Source organism: Trichosurus vulpecula, chromosome 2 (genome assembly GCF_011100635.1).
Source record: "Trichosurus vulpecula isolate mTriVul1 chromosome 2, mTriVul1.pri, whole genome shotgun sequence".
NCBI lineage: Eukaryota > Metazoa > Chordata > Mammalia > Diprotodontia > Phalangeridae > Trichosurus > Trichosurus vulpecula.
The window spans coordinates 120,815,211-120,843,106 of NC_050574.1; the positions used below are offsets into that span (position 1 = coordinate 120,815,211).

Consider the following 27,896-nt stretch of genomic DNA (forward strand, 5'->3'; position numbering starts at 1 on the left):
GCTTGCTGAGCCTGATTCCTGTTTGAGGTAGGTGAGCTGTCTACTCTCCTTTCTACCCCAAAAGGCTCCCACAGCTAACTGGTAACTCTAGCTGGGCCAGGAAAAAATCAACTGGATGCACCTTCCACTTTTAACACCTCTGGATATTCTCTTTTCTATGTTTCTACCTGTAGCACGAGGCCTTAGGGTTCTGGTTGGTATATGTAAGGAAAGAAAAAAACACTAATACTTCAGATTTCGAAAGGATAAGCAAAACATTAGCCACTACTTCTCAAATTTCCCCCCAGTTCTCCATGGCAGAGAGCAAGACCCAGGCAGAATGGTCCAGGGAAAAGGATGCTTTTTTGCTGAGACAGGCTAAAAAGATTATTCTATATGTGAGGGAAGAGGAATGATCTGATTAAAAGAGGTCCTTTGAAAATTTTTTTATTCTTCAAGTAAAATTCAGTTACTTTTTAAAAATTAAGTTTTGGTTTCTTTAGTTGTTTGGTGAATAAAAATAACATCCTTTGAATATTTAATAAATGTCTGCCTTAAAATAAAATTCCCAAGTATACACCTCGATGGACTATGTCACATTTGTCCATGGGTCAGATACTTCTAGTATTTCTATGGTGATCCTCTGCCATACCACAACCTCAGTATCCTTACTGCCAATCTCCTACAGTCCCAATCCTAGACACAGGCTAAACACCATGATCTTTAACCCTTGTAAATCAGGCTCCATAGCTGGCCTCCACTCCCTTGGGAGTTCCACAGCTGGAAGGAGCCATAAAAACCATTTCATGCAATGCCATCATTTTGTACATGAAGGGAGGCACTCAAGATGAAACAAATAACAAGCAGGCAAAGCTAGGATTCAAAATGAGGTTTTCTAAGGTATACTTTTCTTTTTCTTAAATCTAGCCTACAATTTAATAGAGCAACAATTAAAAAAAATCATTTTCATGAGCTGCTATACTTTAAAAAAGTAAGCAACCAAGTGTGGTTATGGGCTTCTCTATATTTAGCTAATGTACAATAAAAACCTTGGTTTACCAAAAGAAATATTCTCTCTTCTCCCCCTCTCTTGATATTACTTTTTTAAAAATGGGAATATTGGGTGGTGGAGCCAAGATGGTGGCTGGAAGGCAGAGACTTGCTTAAGCTCGCCCCCAAATTCCCCCAAACACCTGTAAAAAATGGCTCTGAACAAATTCTAGAACTGCGGAACCCATGAAACAGCAGAGGGAAGCAGGTCTTCAGCCCAGGACAGCCTGGATGATCGCTGGTAAGGGTCTATAGCACAGTGCTGGGAGCAGAGCGCAGTCAAGCATGGGCCATGCCAGGACCAACCAGACTGGGAGTCAGGCAGAGTAGGCTGTAGCAGTTACCAGACTTCTCAACGCACAAATGCCAAAGACTACAGAGTAGGCTAGTGGGAAAACTGCTGGATAGAGGTTACAGGAGTCCAGCCACAGCCCTGGGGGTGGCGGAGGCAGCAGCAGGAAGCTCGTGCAGCTGCTTCCAGAGCTCCAGCATCTGCTGCTTCTGAAGTCCCTGGCTCACACACTGGGAGGAATCAAGCAGCAGATCACAGCAGGAGTGCAAGGAGCTCTTTGCTGGCACAGAGGCCAGTTCTCTTCCTTTGCCCTGCTTGGATCTGGGTTGTGGTCCTGGTTGGCAGTTCTTAGGGGAGGAGTGCTGCTGTGGCACAGCTTGCGGTGACAGTGGAGTGGAATTAGCTCTGAAAACAGCAGCACAGCCCCTCAAGCTTGGGACAAAGTACTCACTACTCTACAAGAAGTCTTACCCCAACAAAAAACTCAAGGGTCAAGTAGTTGGATGGCAACATGGCCAGGCAGTGAAAATGGACTCAGATTCAGACTCAGACTTTGGAATCTTTCTTTGGTGACAAAGAAGACCAAAACATACAGCCAGAAGAAGTCAACAAAGTCAAAGAGCCTCCATCAAAAGCCTCCAAGAAAAACATGAACTGGTCTCAGGCCATGGAAGAGCTCAAAAAGGATTGGAAAAGCAAGTTAGAGAAGTAGAGGAAAAATTGGGAAGAGAAATGAGAGTGATGCAAGAAAACAATGAAAAACAAGTCAATGACTTGCTAAAGGAGACCCAAAAAAATACTGAAGAAAATAACACCTTAAAAATTAGACTAACTCAAATGGCAAAAGAGCTCCAAAAAGCCAATGAGGAGAAGAATGCCTTGAAAGGCAGAATTAGCCAAATGGAGAAGGAGGTCCAAAAGACCGCTGAAGAAAATACTACCTTAAAAATTAGACTGGAGCAAGTGGAAGCTAGTGAATTTATGAGAAATCAAGATATTACCAAACAGAACCAAAGGAATGAAAAAGTGGAAGACAATGTGAAATATCTCATTGGAAAAACCACTGATGTGGAGAATAGATCCAGGAGAGATAATTTAAAAATTATTGGACTACCTGAAAGCCATGATCCAAAAAAGAGCCTAGATATTATCTTTCAAGAAATTATCAAGGAAAACTGCCCTGATAGTCTAGAACAAGAAGGTAAAATAGAAATTGAAAGAATCCACTGATCACCTCTTGAAAAAGATCCCAAAAATAAAGCTCCTAGGAATATTGTCCCCAAATTCCAGAGTTCCCAGGAAAAGAAGAAAATACTGTAAGCAGCCAGAAAGAAACAATTTGAGTATTGTGGAAACACAATGAGGATAATACAGGATCTAGCAGCTTTTTACATTAAGGGATCGAAGGGCTTGGAATATGATATTCTGGAGGTCAAAGGGGCTAGGATTAAAACCAAGAATCACCTACCCAACAAAACTGAGCATAATGCTCCAAGGCCAAATATGAATTTTCAATAAAATAGAGGATTTTCAAGCTTTCTCAATGAAAAGACCAGAGCTGAATAGAAAATCTGACTTTCAAATACAAGAATCAAGAGAAGCATGAAAAAGATAAACAAGAAAGAGAAATCAAAAGGGATTTACTAAAGTTGAACTGTTTTGTTTATATTCCCACATGGAAAGATGATGTGTGTAGTTCATGAGACCTTTCTCAGTATTAGGGTAGTTGAAGGGAATATACATATGTATAGACAGAGGGCACAGGATGAGTTGAATATGAAGGGATGATATCTAAAAAATAAAATAAAATTAAGAGGGGGAGAGGAATATATTGAGACAGGGAGAAAGGGAGAGATAGAATGGGGTAAATTATCTCACATAAAAGTGGCCAAAAAAAAGCAGTTCTGTTGCAAGGGAAGGGGGGGGGCAGGTGAAGGGGAATGAGTGAATCTTGCTTTCATAGGATTTGACTTGAGGAGGGAATAAAATACACACTCAACTGGGTATCTTACCCCACAGGAAAGTAGGGGGAAGGGGATAAAAAAGGGGGGATGATAGAAGGGAGGGCAGATAGGGGGAGGAGGTAATCAAAAGGAAACACTTTTGAAAAGGGAGACGGTCAAGGGAGAAAACTGAATAAAGGGGGACAGGACTGGTTGGAGGGAAATATAGTTATTGTGGATTATTGAGGAAGTGTTTTGCATAACGATACATGTGTGGCCTATGTTGAATTGCTTGCCTTCTTAGGGAGGGTGGGTGAGGAGTGAAGAGGGGAGAGAATCTGGAACTCAAAGTTTTAAAATCAGATGCTCAATAAAAAGGTTGTTTTTGCATGCAACTGGAAAATAAGATATATAGGGAATGGGGCATAGAAAGCTATCCTGCCCTACAAGAAAGTAAGGGGAAAAGGGATGCGGGGAGGAGTGGGGTGACAGAAAGGAGGGCTAACTGGGGAATGGAGGAATCAGAATATATGCCATCTTGGAGTTGGGAGGGGAAGAGAAAATTTGTAATTCAAACTCTTGTGGAAATCAATGCTGAAAACTAAAATATTAAATAATAAAATATGAAAAATAAGAAAAAATGGGAATATTGCCACTTAGGATCACAGGATTTAGAGTTGGAAGAAGGCTTTGATATCATATAGTCTACTCTCCTAATTTTACAGATGAGGAAACTGAGGACTACAGAAGAGAAATGACTTGCCTAAAGTCACATGCGTAATGAATAAATGGGAGAGGCATTCAGACTTCAAACCTGGTGTTCTTTTTAGTACACCACTCAATCCTTATTTCACAGGGATGCTGTGTTGGTAAACTAAAAAGTACACTATAGAAATGTGAAGAAATATTATTGCTATACCTCTTTGCACTAGGGCTATATGGTGACCTCACAGGAGGTGCCTGGAAGCTGGGTAGCAACTTTTGCAGTCTAACTTAAAAAAGCAATGGGTTCCCAGGCAATAAAATACTAACTTTATTTGTATTCATCAACATCAATTAATAAATGAATGTTAGTTGAGTACCTATTAAGTGCAAAATAGTGTGTTACACAAGTAAGAGAATACTCCCCCAAAGGCATAAGAACAAATTTATAGGTTCATAAATTTAGAATAGAAAGGGATCTTAGCAAATCCAGATTTAAATGCCCTCAAATGTTATAAGGGATAAAACCAAGGCCCATGGACAGACAGGTATTTGCTAAAGGTGAAATAGGTAGTAATAAGCCCAGAATTTGAAACTTTGCCCTTAAACACCAAAATTTGGGGTTCCCTACCATTTGAATCTTGCCTATAGACTCACAGAATGTTAGAGCTAGAAGAGACATGATATTATTTAGTCCAACACACTCATTCTACAGTTGATAAAGTTAATGTCTAGAAGGGGCAAATGACCTGCCCAAAGATACTGAGTTAATTAGAGGCAGGATCTAGAATAGATTCTGAGAGAATTGAATTGGCTCCAAACCTACTACCTCTTCTCAATTAATTTATGAGGGTATAGCCTCGAGTAAGCTCCTTTTCCTTTCAGGGCTTCAGTTTCCCTATTTCTAAAATGGGGATTGGATTAGATGGCTGAGTGGACTAGACTTCAATTATAAATAAGAATTATGCATAATTTCAGTTTGAGGAGATATGACAGATATACATGAAAATATAACTAAAAATACATGGCAGCCTGTGCCAACTGAGAGAACAGTAGATATAACAAGTGGTATAGAAATTCAGAGGCAGAACATTTCTGACTGGCATGGGCACAGTAGGCTTCACAGAGTTAGAAGGAAAGATAACTGGGTGTGGCATATGGGTAACATTTGAATGGTAGAGAGGTGAAAGAAAGTATATTCCAGACTGGAAGGAACTACATATAGAGAGATATGCAGGAAGAAAATGCAGGGAGTTTGGTACGCAATGTGATTATGCAGGAAGGTACTTGCAGGGGAATAACAGCTAGCATTTATGGGAGATAAGGCTGGGGTTAGACTGTGAAGAAATTTGAGTGCCAGGGTAAGGTATTTGCTCTTGCAGGCTAAATGGAATCACTGAATTAAATTCAGTAAGAAACATTTACCAAGTATTAATTGTATGCAAGGCTCTAAATTAGGTGCTGAGGAAATGAAAGATGAATAATAGTTTCCTCTAGGAGCTTACAGCGTAAGAGAGAAGATATGAGATGGAGAGAGATAAGTGATAAAATGTAGAATGAGACATGAGAAAAAAGAAGATGCATGTGAAGGACTTAAAAATTTGAGAAGGGATCAGTTTCATTTGGGGGTAACAAGGAAGGCCATGAAGGAGGTGGTACCCGAATCGGGCCTATGCTAAGTAGCCCGCATTTTATCTCATAGGCCACTAAAGGTCTGTCAGCAGTGGAGTGAAATATTTGGATCTATACACTGGGAAGCTTTTAATGCTAGTTCCATTTAAGTTAAATGAAGGAGATATCAGTTAGAAGGCTATTATTCTAGTCCAGGCAAGAGGTTATAGCAACCTGAACTAGGGTGTGGGCAGTGTAAGCCAAAAAAGGGGATTAAAGGGAGATACATTGTGGCAGCAGACAAATAAAAACATTTCTAACAAAAGGTAAATGTATCTCACATGTTTATTGGTAGAAATTACAAAAATTTTAAAAAGGTGCAAAGGAAATGCTTTATTTTAACTCTTAGCTATCACAGAAACACTTAGCTAGTTTTGCCAAGAAAATAAAACCCTTTCCCTGTTGGGTAGTTAACTGTTTGACAACAGTTACATCTCCACTTAGCTGTCATTCAGCCAAGCTGTACATATTTAATTCTTTTCATCTTTCCTTGTAAGTCAGTTTGTCCAGACTCTTAATCCTTCTTCCATTCTCTGAACTCTTTCCAGCTTGCCTGAAAGTTTCTGGTAATGAGGTGCCCAGAACTGAATGCAGTGTTTTAGAATCCTCTTGCCTCTCACTGCATTTTTTTTTCTGAAAAAAATCGATTTCATTATAACCTCTATTTCATGCCTCTTTAGTCTCTTTACAGAATTCTTCTAACCTCACATGTTTGTGACATATTTCAAGTGTAGTTGTTCATTGTTTAGTCTCTTTTTTGGACAGATCAGTAATAAAGTTCATTTCTTAGCAAAAGATTCAAGGAATAAATTTTCAAAGGTATGTCTCTCTCCCTGGACTGAATTGATATGAAGACCCTTTGGTTTGAAGTTAACTACTTTATTTCTCAGATTTACAAGTTTATTCAAAATTAGTAAGTAGTTGACAAATTAGCACTTTTCAAAAGTTAAATTTTTCTCCCATAAATGTCCTTTGTGTTCCACTAGTATTCCTCTAATGCCTCTAAGAATCACAGACATGACCTTAAGTTCTTAGAGGTTATGAAATCAAAACACAAACTCTGGGAGGCTTTATCAAGCTGGGAAGACTAAGTGTGGGTTCAGGGGTAGACTTTACTATGGCTAGAGTACAGGCTCTGTAGTGGGCCTTGTATTTGTAGTTCAAGGACCAGTCTAGCTAAGTTACAAGATGCTCATTAATAGAGGCTTGGTTTTAGGTTGATGAATTTTTTCAGCCTTAGAAAAACACGTATTCTGTGGTTCATAAGACTTGTAACTAAGTTATGACTCAAATACTTTTTTTTTTTTGGAGGGGGAGGGCAGGGCAATTGGAGTTAAGTGGCTTGCCCAAGGTCACATATCTATTAAGTATGTCAAGTGTCTCAGGCCAGATTTGAACTCAGGCCCTCCTGACTCCAGGGCCGGTGCTCTACTCACTGTGCCACCGAGCCACCCCAGTTCTAATACTTCTTAATTGTGTGGCTATGGGCAAATCACTTTTAAAGACTTGGTTCAGAATAACTGGCTTCAAGTTTAGACATTTCCTAGCTGTCTGGTTATTGCTTGCAAGTCATTTTACTTTATGAGACTCGGTTTTCTCATCTGTTAAATGTGGCCATTTAACAGTGCCTACCTCACAGGGCTGCTGTGTATAAAGTGCTTCACAAACCTTAATAAACTATATTAATGACAGCTGTTATGATGATGATGAACCAATAGATCATACCGCTGTTATGTAAAATTCCAGTAATTAAGTTTTAAATGACTGAATTTTCCCCCATAAGAAAAGTTACAAAGCAAAAAAGATTTCCAAGGTTGAAATTACATCATATGAAGTGACCCAAAAGATGTCTTGGTTGCTCCGCCAAAATAAAAAAATTGTAGAGTCCTATTGTCATTCTGCCCAGTAATCCATTGCTTGTTTTTTTTTCAAATGACAGTGCTCAACAGACCAACATCTGGAGTACAGTGTCTTGTTCTGGGCATCACATTTAGGGAGGAACATTGACAGGCTTAGAAAGTATCCACAGGTAGGGCTGCTAGGGTGGTAAGAAGCCATCTATAGATGGACCAGTTAAAGAAACTGGTGGGGCACTTCAGCGTCGAATAGGAAGACCAAGGAGGGGCATGATGGACAGGTCACAACCTTTTTGTTTCCTCATCTGTGAAACAAGAGGGTTGGGCTGAATGACCTCTCTGGGACATCTATGGCTCTAAATCTAAATTTATTTAAAATTATTATTAAACTTATGTCTTAAATATTTTAATTGAATTTAGTTTAATTGAATGTTAGCTTTTTCCTATGTATAAAAGACTATTATTGGGAAGGAAGATTATATTTTTTTTTCCTGCTTGGACAGATGGCAACACTAGGAGCAATCTATACTTTTTTTGGGGGGGGGAGGTAGAGGGAAAATACATTAAGTCCTTCTTGTTTGTCCTTCATTCTCGAAGAGGACCACGGCATTAGGAAGGTGATGTCATGACTTGCAAGTGAATTGGATTTAAGTGACAGAGGGCTGTACAAAGTCATCAGCCTCACTTTCTTCTCTCGGGCCATCTGGGACCAGTGGACAGATACAAATCAGGGCAACTGGAGATGGCCCCCACCTTAAGTTACTATCATTTGAATGGCGTAATAGAAACAGCCAAAGACACGGACTCAAGAGATCTGGGTTTCAGCCCTGTAACTGATATTCATTAGTTCTGTGACATTGCACAAGTTGTTTAGACCTCTGCAGATCATGGTTTCCTTCTTCGTAAAATGAGGACAATAATATGTGTACTCCCTTATTTCACTGGGTTATGACGGGGAAAACATTTCGTAACCTTTAAGAAACTCTGAAAAATGTGAGTCGTTATTACTAAAATATTACCTAGCAAGTTAACCAGCAAGAGTATGAGGAAATGGCCATAGGCTTGAAAGGTCTTAGCAGATTTAATTAACAAACATTTATTAAGTGCCTACTATTTACAAAGTCCTATTCCAATGTCTCATTGTGGCATGGAGGGTTCCTGAAGGCACCTTGGTAGCAATAAGTTCTAGCAGGTTTTACTAAGCTAAAGAGAGTACAAGTATAGAAATAAACATTTCTATGTGCCTATGGGCCAGGCACTGTATTGAATATTAAATATTAAGATAAATATTATCTCATTTGATATACAGCACAGCAATGGTTCAAGTCAACTTGAAAGGCAGGAAGTCTCCTGGAGTCCCCCAGGGAATCTGTGCTTAGACTTTCACTGTTTAATATTTTTATCAATGACTTGAACAAAGGCATAAATGTAACACGTTAGATTTGCAGATGAGAGAGCTGGGAGAGCTAGCTAACAAGGACTGACAGAATACAAAAAGATACTGACAGGCTACAACAATGGGCTGAACCCAATGAGAGGAAATTTAATAGGGACAATTGTTGAGACTTATACTTGCATTAAAAAATCAGCTTCACAAGTGTCTGATGGGGAAGCAGGACTTAAAAAAGATCTAGGTTGAAAGCAAAAGGGGTCAATAGGGTGAAATTGCAGACAAGGAAGCAAACGTAATCATAGTTAAGCAGCACTGAGAGGCAAGGTGTCCAGGACTGGGGAGGTGCTTCTCTCCCAGTATTTGTACTGAGGAGTGCTCTAGAGGATGGGGAACAAGGCAGAGAAGGGCCTTACATTAATTCCAGCTAGAGGACATGATAACTATCTTTTAAATATTTAAAGTACTACATATAGATAGAGATAGAGATAAAGACTGTACTTATGAATACATTGGAATAGGAAACTCCTAAATAAGGAAATTCCTACTAATGCTTATCACAACAACAATAGCTAGGTTTTTTTTTATAGTGCCTACTACATGGAGGCACTGTGCTAAGTATTTGACAAATATTATTGTATTTGTTCCTCGAAACAACCCTGGGAGGCAGTTATTATTATCATCCCCATTTTACAGATGAGAAAACTAAGGCAAACAGAACTTAAGTGAGTTGCCTAAGGTTATACAGCAAGCAAAGGTCTGAGGCCACCTACATTTGAACTCAAGTGTTCCTGGCTTGAGGCCCTGCTCTCTGTGCACTATGATACAACCAGCTGCTTTAAGGAGTTACCTAGAGCACTGAAAGGATGAGTGACTTACCCAGAAGACTTGCATGACCTGAGCAGAACCAGAAGAACAATTTCTTTGGAAGACTAAGGAACTCCTGATTCACACAGTGACCTACCACAATTCTAGAGTGCTCATGATGAAACATGCTGCTACTCACCTCCCAAGAGAGCCCTGATGACTCAAGAGTATAGACTGAGCATGTTTTCTTTTCTTTTTTGGGGGGGTGGGGTGGGGGGTGGGACTGGCTAATGCATGATTTGTTTTGGATGAACACACATCTTTGTAACAGTTTTCTTGTCTTCTCAATGGGTAGGGGAGGGAATTTTGAAAGGTGACCTGCTCAAGGTCACCCAGGTAATTAGGGGTATAGTAGGAATTCAAGTCTTAGGTCTTCTGACACTCATGTTGGGGACTCCTTGCACTACCCTCCATTGGATTTGAGCGGGTCCTAAAGGGAAGGATAAGCTTTGAAGACAGCAGAGAGGCCAGGGGAGCTCATTCAAGGTGGAAGGAAAAGAATGAACAAAAGGTCAAAAGCAAGAATAGTTATGGATGGTGTCCACTCAGTAGAAATCCTAGATGTGAGTCAAGTCATTTTTAGAGTGGACAAGACACTTTCTTCTTTTTTTTTTCTTTAATTTACTTAATATATTTAGTTTTCAGCACTGATTTTCACAAGAGTTTGAATTACAAATTTTCTCCCCATTTCTACCCTCCCACCCACTCCAAGATGGCATATATTCTGGTTGCCCTGTTCCCCAGTCAGCCCTCCTTTCTGTCACCCCACTCCCCTCCCATCCCCTTTTCCCTTCCTTTCTTGTAGGGCAAGATAAATTTCTACGCCCCATTGCCTGTATATCTTATTTCCTAGTTGCATGCAAAAATTTTTTTTGTTTGTTTTTGAACATCTGTTTTTAAAACTTTGAATTCCAAATTCTCTCCGCTCATCCCTTCCCACCCACCCTCCCTAAGACAGCAAGCAATTCAACATAGGCCACATGCATATCATTACGTAAAACCCTTCCAAAATACTCATGTTATGAAAGACTAACTATATTTTGCTCCTTCCTAACTCATCCCCCTTTATTGAATTTTCTGCCTTGACCCTGTCCCTTTTCAAAAGTGTTTCCTTTTGATTACCTCCTCCCCCTTTCTGCCCTCCCTTCTATCATTGCCTCTTTTTTATCTTCTTCCTCCTTCTTTCCTGTGGGGTAAGATATCCAATTGAGTGTGTATGGTATTCCTTCCTCAGGTCAAATCCAATGACAGCAAGATTCACTCATTCCCCCTCACCTGCCTCCTCTTCCCTTCCTACAGAACTGCTTTTTCTTGCCACTTTTATGCGAGATAATATACCCCATTCTATCTCTCCCTTTCTCCCTGTATCAATATATTCCTCTCTCATCCCTTAATTTAATTTTATTTTTTTTAGATATCATCCCTTCATATTCAACTCACCTTGGGCCCTCTGTCTATACACACACACACACACACACACACACACACACACACACACACACATGCATATTCTCTTCAGGTTCCCTAATACTGAAGTCTCATGAATCATACACATCATCTTTCCATGTAGGAATGTAAACAAAACAGTTCAACTTTAGTAAATCCCTTGTGATTTCTTTTTCTTGTTTACCTTTTCATGCTTCTCTTGATTCTTATGAAAGTCAAATTTTCTATTCAGCTCTGGTCTTTTCACTGAGAAAGCATGAAAGTCCTCTATTTTATTGAAATTCCATATTTTGCCTTGGAGCATGATACTCAGTTTTGCTGGGTAGGTGATTCTTGGTTTTAATCCTAGCTCCATTGACCTCCAGAATATCATATTCCAAGCCCTTCGATCCCTTAATGTAGGAGCTGCTGGATCTTGTGTTATTCTGATTGTGTTTCCACAACACTCAAATTGTTTCTTTTTGGCTGCTTGCATTATTATTATTTTCTCCTTGATCTGGGAGCTTTGGAATTTGGCGACAATATTCCTAGGAGTTTTCTTTTGGGGATCTATTTGAGGAGGCAATCTGTGGATTCTTTCCATTTCTATTTTACCCTCTTGTTCTAGACTATCAGGGCAGTTTTCCTTGATAATTTCTTGAAAGATGATATCTAGGCTCTTTTTCTGATTATGGCTTTCAGGTAGTCCAACAATTTTTAAATTATCTCTCCTGGATCTATTCTCCACATCAGTGGTTTTTCCAATGAGATATTTCACACTGTCTTCCACTTTTTCATTCCTTTGGTTCTGTTTGGTAATATCTTGATTTCTCATAAAGTCACTAGCTTCCACTTGCTCCAATCTTATTTTCAAGGTATTATTTTCTTCAGTGGTCTTTTGGACCTCCTTTTCCATATGGCTAATTTTGCCTTTCAAGGCATTCTTCTCCTCATTGGCTTTTTGGAGCTCTTCTGCCATTTGAGTTAGTCTAATTTTTAAGGTGTTATTTTCTTCAGTATTTTTTTGGGTCTCCTTTAGCAAGTCATTGACTTGTTTTTCATTGTTTTCTTGCATCACTCTCATTTCTCTTCCCAATTTTTCCTCTACTTCTCTAACTTGCTTTTCCAATCCTTTTTGAGCTCTTCCATGGCCTGAGACCAGTTCATGTTTTTCTTGGAGGCTTTTGATGTAGGCTCTTTGACTTTGTTGACTTCTTCTGGCTGTATGTTTTGGTCTTCTTTGTCACCAAAGAAAGATTCCAAAGTCTGAGTCTGAATCTGAGTCCATTTTCACTGCCTGGCCATGTTGCCATCCAACTACTTGACCCTTGAGTTTTTTGTTGGGGCAAGACTGCTTGTAGAGTAGAGAGTACTTTGTCCCAAGCTTGAGTGGTTGCGCTGTTGTTTTCAGAGCTATTTCTACACAGCAAGCTCTGCCACACCAGCACTTCTCCTCCCCCAAGAACTGCCAATTCAGATGGGACTCAGATCTTAAGCAGCCTCTGCACTCCTCCTCTGATCCGCCACTTAATTCTTCCCACCAGGTGGGCCTGGGGCCGGAAGCAACTGCAGCTGTAGTTCTGTCCTCAGAGCTGCACCTTCTCCGTTGCCCCTGGGGCAATGGCCCAACTGGGAACTCCTTTCACTCAGTGCCTGCAGTTTTTCCCACTTACATTCTCTGTTGTCTTTGGTGAGAAGTCTGGTAACTGCCACAGCTCACTGATTCAGGGTGCTAGGGCCTGTTCCACCTGGCTCCTAGTCTGGTTGGCCCGGGTGCAGCCCATGCTGGGCTCTGCTCCCCTCTGCTCCCAGCTCCGTGGGATAGATCTTAGCCAGTGACCACCTAGGCTGTACTGGGCTGGAGCCCTGCTTCCCTCTGCTATTCTGTGGGTTCTGCAGCTCTAGAATTTGTTCAGAGCCATTTTTTATAGGTTTTTGCAGGGACCTGGGAGGGAGCTCATGCAAGTCCCTGCTTTCCAGCTGCCATCTTGGCTCTGCCCCACCTTTTTTCAGTCTGAAAAATGTGAATTCAATATAACTAATCCCAATTCCATCTCCACTCAGCTGCTATTAACAGTCTATTACAAGAATCTACTATAATGAATCATTTCAGTGATTTCTAAGCACCTCTTACTCTGAAGAGTTAAAGTTGTGCTTCAAATGACAAAATGCTCAACAGAGTTACTCTTTGCTGCCACTTACTAATTATTTTTCTTTCTTCCCAACTTCCTCCATTTGAAACTAGATGTTGTTATTTTTGGCCCCAGTGGAATCAGGCACGTTTTAAAAGCACATACTGCTGCTTCTGAAGACAAGTCTCGCCAAAATGAAAAAGCCTAATATAAACAATATATCTAAGGGATTTTCAAGATAGGAACTGGTGTAATTTTGGGGGTGAAGATGGATTGTAGAGTGGGGCTGGAAAAAACAAAAGAAGATGACAATGGAGAGGCAAGACCCTTCTCTTTTGGAGGTGGGTTCACTCTCTGTCTCCATGCCCAAATTATAATAACACTTCACATTTAGATGACCTTTTGGTTTATAAACTGTTTTTCTAACAATAACTTAATCAAGTAGGTAGAGTTAATATAAGTATTATTCCTATTTAACAAGAGAAGAAACTGAGGCTCAGAGCTGAAGTGACCTGCCAATATTCACAATTCAAATATAAGAACCTAGATTTTAGCCCAGGTTCCAACTCTAAGTGCTTCTTTCACTGAAACATGCTGTTTCTGTAGGAGGTAAAACACCACATTTGAGTTCTGTACCCTGAATTAATAGAAATGGTAGAAATGACACAAATCAGGGAAGTATTTACATGACCTGTTACTACAGAAAAGTTAGTTTTGGCAATTTAATTTTTTTGTTACATTTTAAATTCCAAACTCTCTCTCTCCTTGTCTCCCCACCTTGCACTAGAGAAGGCCATTTCATGAACACACACACACATGCTCAAGCACAGACATACAGAACTATACTATGCATACTTCCACTTATCTTTCTCTGGAGATGGATAACATCATCTTTCACAGGTCCTTTCTACCTGTTTTTTATATTCTTAATGCTCAGAATAGCTTAATCACTCACAATTATTCTTCAAACAATATTGTTGTTATTGTATACAACATTTTCTTGGTTCTGCTCATTTCACTCTTCCTTATTTCATGCAAATGTTTTCATGTTCTTTTAAGATCACTGAGCTTATCATTTCTTATGGCACCACAGCATTCTATCATAATCATATACCACAACTTGTTTAGCCATTCCTCAATTGATATATATCTCCTCAACTTCATTTTTTTTTTGCCACCACAAAGGGAGGTGCTATAAATATTTTAGACCAGATAGGTTCTTTTCCTTTGTCCTTGATCACCTTGGAAAGCAGAACTAATAGTGGTACTGCTGGGTCAAAGGGCATACACAGTTTTATAACTTTCTGTACTGAGAAAGGAGACTATAATAGGTGCTTTCACCTTCTCTCCTCTCACTCTTCCTAAAACTATAATTTGGCTTCTGATATCATTCAATCAAAACTGTTCTCTCTAAAGATACCAATGATCTCCAAATTGCCAAACCTAATGCTTTTTTTCAGTCTTCATTCCTCTTGACCTCTCTGTAGCCACTGACACTCTCTATCATTCTTTTCTCCTTGTGTAACAACAATGTTAGTAGCAGCTGCGGTGGAGGTGTAAGGCCAATGCCAATAACACCAGCACACAGGAGGGCTGCTAGCACAGGTTCTTTGATCTGCTTTTCTAAGGAAAGCAACTTTAAGGAGTTTACAATCTTGCTTTAATTAAACATACATATATCACTCACTTAGTTCAGAGGAAAAAGTCAGCATCCTGAACTTCAGAGAAAACACAAACAGAAATTATATAAACAGAGCAAATAAACATAAATCAACAGACATGGCTTCTAGCTGTCTGAGCAAGACATTACATGCATAGCTACCAGAAACAGAAGCATCAACATCTGGGTTTTTCAAAGCGGGGAGGCTGTTTAATGGGGAGGCTCCTTAATGGCTCCAATGAGTGAGCCCCCAAACAAAATGCTAACCTCAGAGTTATATATATACTTCTTCAGGGTCAGAGTGCTGACCTCTCATGACCTAATTAGCAAAAAGGGTGTGGGCCTTCCTACAAACAAAGGCAAGACTTAATTAAAGGCACTTGGCACTGAGAAGCACTCCAAAAGAGAAAACAGTAAAAAGTCCCACTTTGCTTGCTCTTACACCTTGACATTCTCATCTCTCTCAGTTTTGGGATGTTCTGGGCCCATGGCCCACATCACTCTTGCGTATGGTCTGAATCAGACTAAAATGCAACTGGGAAGTATTAAACAAAATAAATAGACAATATTAATGTGTGGCTTTCGAAGTCAATATGTGGTGGCCTGCAGGGATTCTTATGTACAGTTTAATGGACTCTGCTTCTAATGGCCCCTGAGTTTGATAGCATTATTCAATCCTACCCTGAAATTACATATATATTTATAAAGTTTTCTTCAAGAAAATACAAATTTCTCTCACTTTTGTCTTTGTATCCTCAGCAGCCACCAGAGTTCCTGGCATATTGCAAGGGTTTAAAACATGCCTGTGAAATGAATTAGAAGTTATGCCTCTCTTAAAGGAGGCTAACATCAAGCTAATATTTATTAACTCCATACCACTGAACACTGTCATTTCCAATTTGTGTGATTTTGGACTCAGCGACTCAGTTTTCTCATCTGTAAAATGAGAGGCTTGGACTACATGGTTTCTAATACTCCCTTTGGCTATACATCCATCTTCCCTTATTTAACCTCACAGGGCAGAGAACTCCAGGACACTCCCCAGGAAACCTCTGTCTAAGACAATAAAGAACTGTAAGCCTGGCCATTCAATCAGTATCAAATCCACCTAACTGCACTGTCTTCTATCCCACCCCTCTCCACTCTTCTCCATAATAACAACACCAGCGGCTTTAACAAACTGTTTTGGAAAATCTCAGTAGGGTGTGTCTATGGCATCCCCCTCACCGACCAATCCATGAGCCCTGTTAAAAAAGTAAACAAGCTTAGACTGGCATGATCTGTTCTTGATGAAGTCACGATGGCTCTTTGTGATCACTGACTCTTTTTCTAGATTTTCTTCCCATTTCTAACAACTTGGGACACTTTACTTGATTCTGTAGTACCTCTCCCATTCTCCACCGTCATTCGAATATAGCTGAGTGTGGCTCATAGAAACATCTTTCAGTAGCTTTTCAGCATGTAAGAGGCAGATAACTTGAATTGATCAAGAATATTTAGGTGCTCTCTAACTTCCTTAATTATCTTGGGTATCAACTCCCTATTAGCTATTTTTGTTCTGTCCTTTCCAGTCCAAAGATCTTTCTCTTTAGCAGAGAAAACAGGAGAAAAATAAGAACCCAGCAGTTGTCTTCTTTTTCTCTTAATCACCATCCTACCTACCTGAAGTACTTATCTGTCTTTCCTTACACTTCCTTTGTTGTCCTTGGTTTTCTTGGAGTCTTTATTTACTTTGAGCTTTTGCATTATTGACACTATCCTTTATTTAAAAAAAAATACATTTTCATCATTTTTGTTGTTTTTATATTACCTACATTTTTCATTATATCCTTGACTCAAGCCCTCCCAGAAAACCTTCCATTATAGTAAGTTTAAAAAAGAAAATGTATTAGTTCCTTTGACCTTTTATCTTTCAAACAAATTTTATTATTATTTTTTCTAGCCCAATAAAACAATTTTTAGTAGTTTAATTGAGATAGCACTGAATAAGCAGAATTGCTATTTTTATTACATTGGCTCTGTCCACCCATGAACAATTAATATTTCTTCAGTTAAGTCTGACTTTATTTGCATAAAAAGTGTTTTATAATTATATTCCTATAGTTCTCCTCTCCAATTCTGTTTTTTAAGGTATTATTTTCTTCAGTATTTTTTCGTGCCTCTTCTACCAAGCTGTTTAATCCTCTTTTTGTCATTTTCTTGCATCACTCTCATTTCTTTTTCCAATTTTTCCTCTATCACTTTTATTTCTTTCTCTAACTCTCCTAGGGATTCTTGCTGGCTTTGGGTCCAATTAGCATTTTTCTCTGACCCTTTTCTTGTAGTTGTTTCCACACATTGTTGTCTTCTTCTAAGTTTATGTCTTTATCTTTCCTGCCACTATAATTGTTTTTTTTTATGGTCAAGTTCTTTTTTTATTGTTTGCTCATTTTTCCAGTCTATTTCTTCACTTTGAACTTTATGTTAAAGTTGGGTTCTGCTCACCCGGGGGTGGGAAGGCACTGTGCCAAGCTTCAGGCTTTTTTGTGCTGCTGTTTTTAGGGCTAATTCTGTGGGTCTGCAAATTTTGGTGCTTTCAAGTTGGTGTTACCATGGGAGAGGTGTGGTCACTGCTGTCTACATGCTGATCTTTACCCAGGAAGGGTTCCTGCCCCCCTGCAGTCAGAAGTACTAGTGCTCTTCTTGGCCCTGGAACTGTGATGAGGTCCTCTGATCTCCTACAGTCACAAGTGCTAGTACTCCTCTTTGCCCTAGAACCATGACCAGGGCCACTGCTCCCTTGTAACCAATCACAAGAGTTCCTCTCTTCCCTGGAACTCTGACCTAAAATTGCTTATGGGGAATAGAGCTGCTAATCATCACCAGCTGCACCCAATACCAAAAAAGGGTCTTATGGAATCTTTATGACCAGCTGTCTGATTCCCTTACAGTCACTGGGCTCAGAAAGCTGCTGCTGTTGAGGCCACCTCCAAGGCTCACTGTTGGTGCTCCTGTCACACTCTGGGTCTGTGCCCACCCTGTGTTACAGACCTCTTCTGCAGACCTCTTAAGTTGTATTAGGCTGGAAAAATGTCTCCCTTTGATATTCTGTGGGCTTTGCTGCTCCAAAATTTATTTGAGGCATTATTTTAAAGTTGTTTGGAGGGGAATGTTGGGAGAATTCAGCTGAGTCCTGGCCTATACTCTACCATTTTGGATCCTTCTTAGTCACAGAATTTCACACAGCGTTCCTAACACTGTTGTTATAGGACAAGGACAGGGTGCACTTGTGAGAGTGTCCACTTACGACTTGTGTATTCTTGTACAAATTACCTCCTGTCTCTTGGTGTTTTATCTATAAAATGAGGGGGCTGGTGCAGGTAATCATCTTCCCACCTGAAATCTATGATTTATGTCATGTTACTTTCCCTTGCTTCCATCTCTGTTAAAGTACTGTGCATATTTTTTCACATTTCTTTTTATTATGAATTTTAAGCCATAAAACTTTCGATTTAAAAACAATCGAGAAAACTGTACGTGAAACTGTGAACTGCTATGTATAATTTTCTTTAAACTGTGAATTAAATTTGACATGGGGGTAAACCTAGGAACAGAGACTGGACCTGGGGTTTCACTGGTATAGCCTCTTTATTAAATGACCTCCAGTTTCTCATCAACAACTGCCTACCGGACATTTTGAAGTGGATGCCCTGTAGACATCTTAAACTCAACATGTCTAAAAGTGAACTTACATTTTCCCCTAAACTCTCCCCTCTCTCAAACTTCCCTGTTAGTGTTGCTGTTACCACCACCCTCTCAGACACTGAGGCTCACAACTTAGGTGTCTTCATTTACTCCTCACTCTCATGCCTCCCCATATCCAATCTGCTGCCAAGGACTGTCAATTTTACCTTCAAACATCTCTTCAACATGCTCTTTCCTCTACTCTGACACTGCCACCGGCCTGGTACAAGCCCTCATTTCCTCGTGCATAGGCTACTTTCATAGTGTAGTGGTTGATCTGACACAAGTCTCTCCCCAGTTCTCTCCATCCTCCACTCTGCGGTCAAAGTGATCTTCTAAAGCACAAGTCTAATCTCCAGTGGCTCCCTATTACCTCCAGGATCAAATATAAAAATCTTCTGTTGGGTATTCAAAGACTTTTATAACTTATTTCTCCTACCTTCCCAGTGTTTTTAGACCTTATACCTTCCCATGTATTCTGTCATCTAGTAATACTAATCTTCTGTTCTTCAATACAACATTCTGTCCTCCAATTTCAAATCATTTTCATGGGCTGGCACACACACCTAGGATGTCTTCCCTCCCCATTTCTACCACTTGGCCTCCTTCAAGTTCCAGCTAAAATCTCACTTTCTACAGAAAGCTCTTCTGGATCCCTCTTAATTCTAGTGCTTCCCTCTATTGATTATTTCCCATTTATCCCGTATGTAGGTTTCTTTGTATATAGTTGTTTGTATGTTGTCTAAAGTGAGAGTGGGAGCTCCTCTGTATCGAGGATTGTCTTTATCTTTCTTTGTATCCTCAGCACTTAGCAAAGTACCTATCACATAACAGGTGCTTAATAGAGGCTTACGGACTGACCAATGCCAGAATAGAATTCCCATAAAATAAACTGATGAATTCAAATCAGGAGCAAAGGATAACATAAATGTGCCTTGGAGATGGCTCTATTATTTTCTGTAAAAAGGTCAGTTTGGGAGATTATGGAGTTAGTTTAAAAGGAATAGCCAACACTCCCCAGTCAAATTGTTAGCTTTGTCTGAAGCACAGCTGTTTGGATAGCTGGGCCACGAGCTTCCTTGGTTATAATAATGGGAAAGTAACATTTACATGTCTAAGTCTCTTTTAATCTCCTAAATACCATGGAGTGATGTTTATCAGGTTTTTAAGACACAGGCACATTCCACTCAGATGACTTCATCTTGAGATAACTCTTACATTACACCACTCATTATATCAGGCTTATATAAAGAAAAAAAAGTCAAAGGCTCACAAGCCTCTAAGAAGAAACTTAAGTGACATTATAAACCCAGTCAGATTTTTGTTTGGCTACATCAAGTAATTTCCTTTCTGTGGTTACTTTCACAGTCACAGTTCAAAAAACTGGATATGGTGACCAACACAATCAGTATTGTACATATCAGGTTAGCTAAAATGTGGACTTTGTTTCTCTTGCTTTCTTTTCCAATTAGGTTTCATTAGTTTTGATTTTAGTGCTTCATGGAGGGGCTTGACTCACAAGTGGTAAATACCCAAATATACAAAAATCCATTAAGGTTTCTTGGCATTCAAGGGCCTCCACCACCTTGTTTTAGCCTTTTATATACACTCATCCCACCTGTACCTGAACCTGTACCTGTACTTCACATTTCCTAATCAAATTCTTACCTTCTTTCAACATCCTGATTAGGTTCCAAATTTTCCATGAAGCTATAAAATAACAAAATCCCAAAGTTGCAATATACTTCAGAGGTTAGAATCCTACCCTTGGGAGCCAAGAGACCTGAAATCCTGTTTCTGTCCCTAGCCATGTGACCTTAACCAAGTCCATTCCCTTCCTTGGGCCTTAGTATAGTAAAATGAGACGAGACAGACTAGATAGTATTTTAGATTTTATCCAACTCAAATAAGCTGAGTTTATATGGTCACTCAGTTGAAACTACTCTAACAGGAATCCTTCCAAAACATTGTAACAAGTAATCTTCTAGGCTCTGCTTGAAGATTTCCGGTCTATGACCAAAGGGCTAAAAACTTTGACCCAACAATATGGTGACTAGGTGTATATCCCAAAGAGATAGAAGAAAAAGTAAAAGGACTCTTACATATAAAAATAATTTTAGCAGCACTTTTTTTGTGGTGACAAAGAACCAGAAATTGAGGCATCCATTTACTTATCAACTGCGGAATGGCTGAATAAATTGTGTTACATGGCTCTGAAGGAGTACTATTGTGCTGGAAGAAATGACAAGAAGTATAGTTTCAGGAAAAACCTGTGAAGACTTACATGAACTAATGCAGAGTGAAGCAATAAAGCAGAACCAGGAGCACACTGTACACAGTAAGAGCAATATTGTAATGATAATCAACTATGAAAGACTTAGCTTACTTTGACCAATACAACGATCCATGAAAATTCCAAAAGACTCATGATGAAAAATGTTATCAACCTCAAGAGAGAGAACTGATGAACTCTGGAGGGCAGACTGAAGTTGTTTTCTTAAAAATTTTATTTTCATTACTTTTCTTCCTTTTATTTTGTTTTGAACCATGCCTAATATGGAAATATTCTGCATGTCTTTACATGTATAATGAATATCTTATTGCTTGTCTTCTCAATGGGTGGGAAAGGGACTGGAAGGAGAGAATTTGTAACAAAAAAATACAAGAATGTTTTAAAAAATCAGTATATGATTAAAAAAGTAAAACACAAAACAAACAAAAGACTTCCAGTAATAGGGTGGGGAACTCGTTACCTTATGAGACAAACTGTCTTTCTGGACAGTTTAACTGCTAGGAAGTTTTCCTTTTATAGCAGCCATCCTTTTGATGGCTTCATGACAAGGGAGGTATAATTACCCACAAGAGTCTCCATTTCCTTAATTAGAAACTCTGTTATTTCTGTTACATCTCTCTTCTCATCTCATCCTGACCTATGTAGCACTTCTAAATCTATTCTTTGCTCTCACTGAGAGCTTTAATTCCTCTACCACATCGTTATTCTGTCAGGAATTATTCATATTCCAACTTCCTTTCTCTTCCTTTCCAATCTTGACCAGAATTTACCACTTCAATTCTACACTGTCCTCTGCTCTGCAATCCCTTGGCCTCCTTGTCGTTTCATTGCACATTCCTTCCAGTAGTAGGCAAACCTCAGCCTTAGAATAATTGTACCAATCACATTCTCTGACTCTATTCATGAGCTGCTGAACAGAACTAGAGGAAGATTCACAGTGTCTTTTTCCCCCTGTAGGATTCTACTCAGTATTGCTAGATAAGTTATTCATGATTGTAAGCCTAAATCTTTTGCCTTCTGGAATATATTCCAGGCTCTACAGTCCTGGAATATCATATTCCAAGTCTATAGTGGTGGCTGCTAAATGTTCTGTGATACTGACTATGGATCCTTGGTACACGGATTCTTTCTTTTGGGCTGCTTGCAGTATTTCTTTTTTGACCTGGGAGCACTGGATTTTGGCTATAATATTCCTCAAGAGTATTCACTTGGGGGTTTCTTTCAAAAGGTGACCAGTTGGTTCTTTCAATCTCTACTTCACCCCTTAGTTCTAAAAGCTCTGGGCAGTTTTCTTTCTAAGATTTCTTGAAATATGATGTTTAGGCTCTTCTTATTGGTCACACTTTTCAGGTAGTCTAATGATTATTGACCTGTTTTCCAGGTCAGTTGTTTATGCTGTGAGATATATCACATTTTCTTCTATTTTTTTCCCAGTTATTTGACTTTGAATATTTCTTGATTTGTCATGGAGTCATCAGCTTCTGCTTAGTCAATTTAATTTTCAGAGAGTTGCTTTCTTGGGTAAAGTTTTATACCTCTTTTTCCTAACTGTCAATTCTTTTTTTCCAATCTTTCTTCCACAGTTCTCATTTAGTGTTTAAGATTATTTTTTTGCTTTTAAAAAAACACTTGCTTTAACTTTTCCAGAAATTCTGGTTGGTATCCAACCTGCCTTTTTTCTTTGAGGTTTTGCTTGTAGATGTTTTTAAATCATTATCTTGTTCTGGATTTGTGTCTGGAACTTACCTATCATCATAATAACTCTTCATGACAAGATTCCCACCCCCCCCCTTTTTTTTTAAATTTTAAGTCATTGTGCAGCTGATGGCATGGTGGATGAAGTCCTGGGCCTTAAGTCAAGAAGACCTGAGTTCTAATCTGGCCTCAGACACTTCCTAGCTGTGTATGACTCTAGGTAAGTAACAACCTCTGTTTGCCACAGTGTCTTCAAATATAAAATGAAGATTTATAGCACTTACTTTATAGAGTTGTGAGGATTAAATGAGATATTAGCATAAAGTAGGTGCCATATAAATGCTTATTCCCTTCCCTTTCCTTCGGATTATTCTTCCAACCTACTTGACTTTATGTTTTTGCTATGCTCTGTGCATTTCAAAAGGGATGTCTGGCCTGAGCTTCTGTCGTCTTATGTCCTTTTGCTATTTTCACAGCTCAAGCTGGGGGTCTGCAAGTTTTCAGTGCTCCCAAAGTGACATGATCCAGGGTAAGGTCTCCTCATTTACTTCCTGGTTGGGGATCTGCAAGCTGTCCTTGGTTGAGAGTCTCAGTACACTGCTATTGGACTCAGCCACTATTAGCCCTCTGGGAGGCTCAGCAATTCCAAAGCAACTCCATTACAGGCTTCTATAGGCTAGAAATGAGTCCCCACTCTGTTCCTGGAACCAGAACTACACAGCAACTGTTTGATACCAGAATTTGTTCTTTGCTCAGTATAGCCCCCTGTTCTTCTCTGCCCTATTTCTGTGTCTTGGGCCTGGGTAGTGAGCAACACAACTGCTAGATGGCACCCATTCCTGCAGGCAGCCCGAGTTCAGAGATCTCCTAGGATCCTATTGTGGTACCCACTCTAGGCTCTCTTTCAGCACCTGGCCTCTGGAACACTCCATGGGCATTCTTAGATCCCATCCAAAGTAGCTGAAGACCTCTTTGTCTATCTCCCCAAGTTCTCCCTAGGCTGATAAAGGATTTTTTTGGGGGGTGGTGGTGGTGGATTTCTGGATCTGGAGGAGATTTGGTAGGTAAGCTAGTTTGTACTTCTTCTAATTCTTTTGCTATTTTGACTACCCTATCTGAAGTCTCACAATCTCGATGATGAGTTCATTATAAAAGCATGTCATCCAACTTCAACTTGTCCCTCACTGATGGATTCCCTAATTGATTCCCCATCTTAAGTCCCACAGACGTGAATTCAGTGTTTTTCATCCCTCCTCTTGTCTCTTCCTCCCCATCCCCCCCCCCAGCTGAGGGCTTTGTCTCTTATTAGTCCCATTATACAAATGAAGAAACTAAAGCAGAGACCAAGTGATTTACATAAGGTCACCTGGCTAGTACGTGGCAGAGCTGTTAGCTGAACTCAGGTCCACTGACTCTAAGTACAACGCTCTATCAGTTACATCATGCTGCTTTACCTTAGCATGATAATATAAGACCCTTCATAAAGTGGTTCCCATCAGGATTTTTCATATTAAGAATGTTGGACATGGAGTCACAAGGTATAGATTTGAATCCTGGCTTTTCCATATAATAGTTCTGTGACCTTTGGCAACTTGCATGTTTATGGGTCTCTATCTCTTCATCTGAAAAATGAAGAAACTGGACTCATCTTTGAAGTCTCTTTCAGTTTTAACATTTTATAACGACTTGGACAAGTAAGCAATTGACTCTAGATTTTTTCTAAAAAAATAATGAAGGAGCTCCAGACCAGACTAATATTTTATGGACAGATAAGTTAAGCAGTGGGAATGAAAGGACTAAAGCACCTTGTCGGAGCTGCTGATGCTTTCAAAATGTCTGACTCTTCGTGATCCCATCAGGGGTTTTCTTGGCAAAGATGCTAGAGTGGTTTGCCAGTTCCTGATGCGAAAACTAAGACAAACAGGGTAAGGGGCTTTGTTCAGGGTCACACAGCTAGTAAGTGTCTCAGGCCCAGATCTGAACTCACCGCGATGAGTCTTCCTGACTCCAAGCCCAGAACTCTACCCACTGTGCTACTGAACTGGACCGCTTACATTTACATAACACCTTATAGCTTACTAAGCATTTTTATCACAACAATTCTGTGAAGTAGGTAGTACATTTATTATTTATATTTTGTAGATGAGGAAACTGAGGTTCAGAAAAATTATGTGACTTTCATAAAATCAAAGCGCTTATAAGGAGAATTTGTCAAAATTGGAACCCAGGTCTTCTTATTCTGTGTGTGTGTGTGTGTGTGTGTGTGTGTGTGTGTGTGTGTGTGTGTATTGCTTCTACTAACAACTCTTCTTCATAAATACATTATGCACCTAAAAATATGATTTCTCACTACTACAAATAGTCTACAATTATGTTACACTTCTGGTTTGTACTTATTATATCATTTACTTACAGGTGTTTTTAAATCAATTATCCCTATACCCAATTTCCCCCATATTTGTTACTTTTAGGCTTTACAATTTCATTGTGGACCCAAAGTTATAAAGTCCATTTTAAGCATCAAAAGTATGTTCTCTCCGAATTCTGAACCAAGGATCATTCTCACACAAAATGAAAACGATGAGCACTCTAACCTGGAAACTGATTTTTGCATCTGTGTTACAGTGTTACAACTTATTTGATTTTGGCCATTTATCTAATGTGTCCACATCAATAAGAACACTGAAACTGGCAACTGAAATACACAAGAACACACAAGCCCTAAGATTCTACCTTTTCTAGGGAAGCTCTTCACTGATCTCTCCCTACTTGACTTTATTCTTCAGATCTCACACAGCTCTGTCTGTGCTTTTGTAATATACTCACACAATAGTGTGCATTACAGTTATCTGTATCCATATCTTATCTCCTCATTACACTGTATGCTCCATAAGGGAAGCTATACTCTCACCTCTCTCTATCCCATTCCTAGTGTAGTGTTCTACCTACAGCAGGCACTTAATATTTGGTGAATTAAATAAATTTTCTTTCTAGAATCAGAAATTTATATTTGACAATCTTTGATATACCTATTCTCCTAATACCTTTTATATGAGCTACCTCAGGTTACCCTAATTCAGTAACAAATAAAATCGGGTAAAATGTCTCCACAGATTCATGGTTCCTGATTCATCTTATGAGGATTCATCACAAAAACCCATAGGCCAGTTGCTACTCCTCTCTCTATGAGTCAATTACTTTTCTTTTGGAAAGCATCATACAGAAAGTACACTCTAACATGAAGGTATCACTTAAGAGTTAAGCCAAGCAGTTTTAGTTTATGGTGGTAAAAATTTCAGTGTAAATCAAAATAAATTTTTATCTTTTTAACATATATTTTCTCCACTACTGAAAAGAGCTAATAATCAAAACCAGCCCAATATTGACTACTCCCAGGTGGCAATAGTCAGTGACAATCCTTAAGAAGCCTACATGTAGATTACTCATGTGAACAAGCTGGCACTTGGAATCAGAAAGCACTTTCAGTGATCCCAAGCTGCTCTTTGCTGCAAAAACCCCCATCTTTTTTAATTCTATTATTTTCCTGGTAATGTTAAATGGCTGAATTGTGAAACACCATAATCTCAGAAGAATCATGTTTGTAAGTGACCTAAAAGGCAATGGGAAATGGTGGACAGGTAAGTAGGCTGTAGTACGTCATTAGTAATAACAAGGGCAACAAGTGCTGTCTTGTTTTTGCCTCTATTTCCTTTCCAATCATTCACTTTTAAATCCCTTACAATTTGGTTTGTGACCTCATCTCTCACCTAAATCAGTCTCTCCAAATTACCAATAATGTCTTCCTTTTTTTCCTCCTACAGCTCAATGAGCACTTATTAAGTATCTATTAATGTGTATGGAACTATGCTAGGATTTGAAGAGTCATTAGTGAGTCTAAACTTAACAGTTTTGGACTACTTATCTGTTCATCATTAATCTTTCCCTTTGGGATCCAGGGAATCGCTTAACTGTGATTCTTCTAGAACTTCTGATGTTCTATAATTCATATTTAATATCACCAGGAGAATAATGGAATTGAAGAGATGGGCACTGATAGCAAGGAGCAGCTTGAGATCACTGAAAGTGTGTTCCCATTCCAAGGGTCATCCAGTCATGTGTAGAGTTAAGCACTGTCACTGTCTGTTGCTCACCAAAGGGACAATAGGTATGAGACTGATTTTGAATGTCGCAGTTTTTAGGAGTATAAAGTACAATAATTAAAAAATATTTTTAAGATGTATTTTGACTTGACACTGAAGGTTTTTCCACACTGAATGAAACTAAAACTTTGTTTAGTGATAAACTCTAATCCTTTCCAATGATTAATTATTCATAGATGGGGAAACTAAAACTACATAGTTACTGTCAGAGTTGGGTTGTCAATTTGGAGGGTAGATGCTATTATCACCCCCATTTTATGAATAAGAAAACTGAGGCTCAGAGAAACCAAATACCCACTCAGAATTACATACCTATAAGTGCCCAAGACAGGATTTAAACACAGGTCTCCTTGGCAGGTAGGTTCAGCTCTCTTTCCACTATGCCACCTCGCTATCCTACCCATTTTTGTTGGACCTACCAGAACGACCAGTTATCCTTGATAGAAAGCCCAGGCCTACTGACTAGGGCTTTTTCCATTGTCTTACATTGCCAAGTCTTTATATAACTCTAATATAAAAGATATCAGGCTGAGGTTGGTCAAGAGGAAGAAAAGAAGAGATGATACCAACACGGAGAAATAATACTGTATCCATCAAGCATGAATAAGGCAATTATTGAGTGAGTCTTTCTACTTGTTCAGACAAAAGACAGGGTCTCATTAAAAAAAAAAGTCAACACAAACTTCATTGCTTCTATAAACAGAAAAGCTTGAAGCTTCAGTCAATAATGCATTTAAATTATAGCCAAAACTTGGATCCCACTGAATGTGATATTCTAATTTGAAGAATATCCCAGTATAAAAATGAAGCAATGAGGCTGGGAAGCTAGTTTTTCATATAGCTGGGAAAGGTATGGGATGTCTTCACACACACTGAAGTACACTCAAAAATGCTGCATGTGAATTACACACATACACACTTTTCAGAAAAATGGTCCTTTCCCCTACCAGGACACATAATACACTTTTTCCATGATGTTTTTAAGTAACATACCAAATGGCGTGGAGTCTGGGGATATGTAAAGATCTGTCATGCTAGAAGGACTATCTATTTTGTTA

The 27,896-nt window shown here is 39.2% G+C and overlaps 1 protein-coding gene across 1 annotated transcript in view; it reads right to left on the reverse strand.

Annotated features, from left to right (window-relative positions):
• Positions 1–27,896, reverse strand: part of UVRAG (UV radiation resistance associated) — a 416,256-nt gene that overhangs the window by 77,161 nt on the left and 311,199 nt on the right. The window lies entirely within an intron of this gene.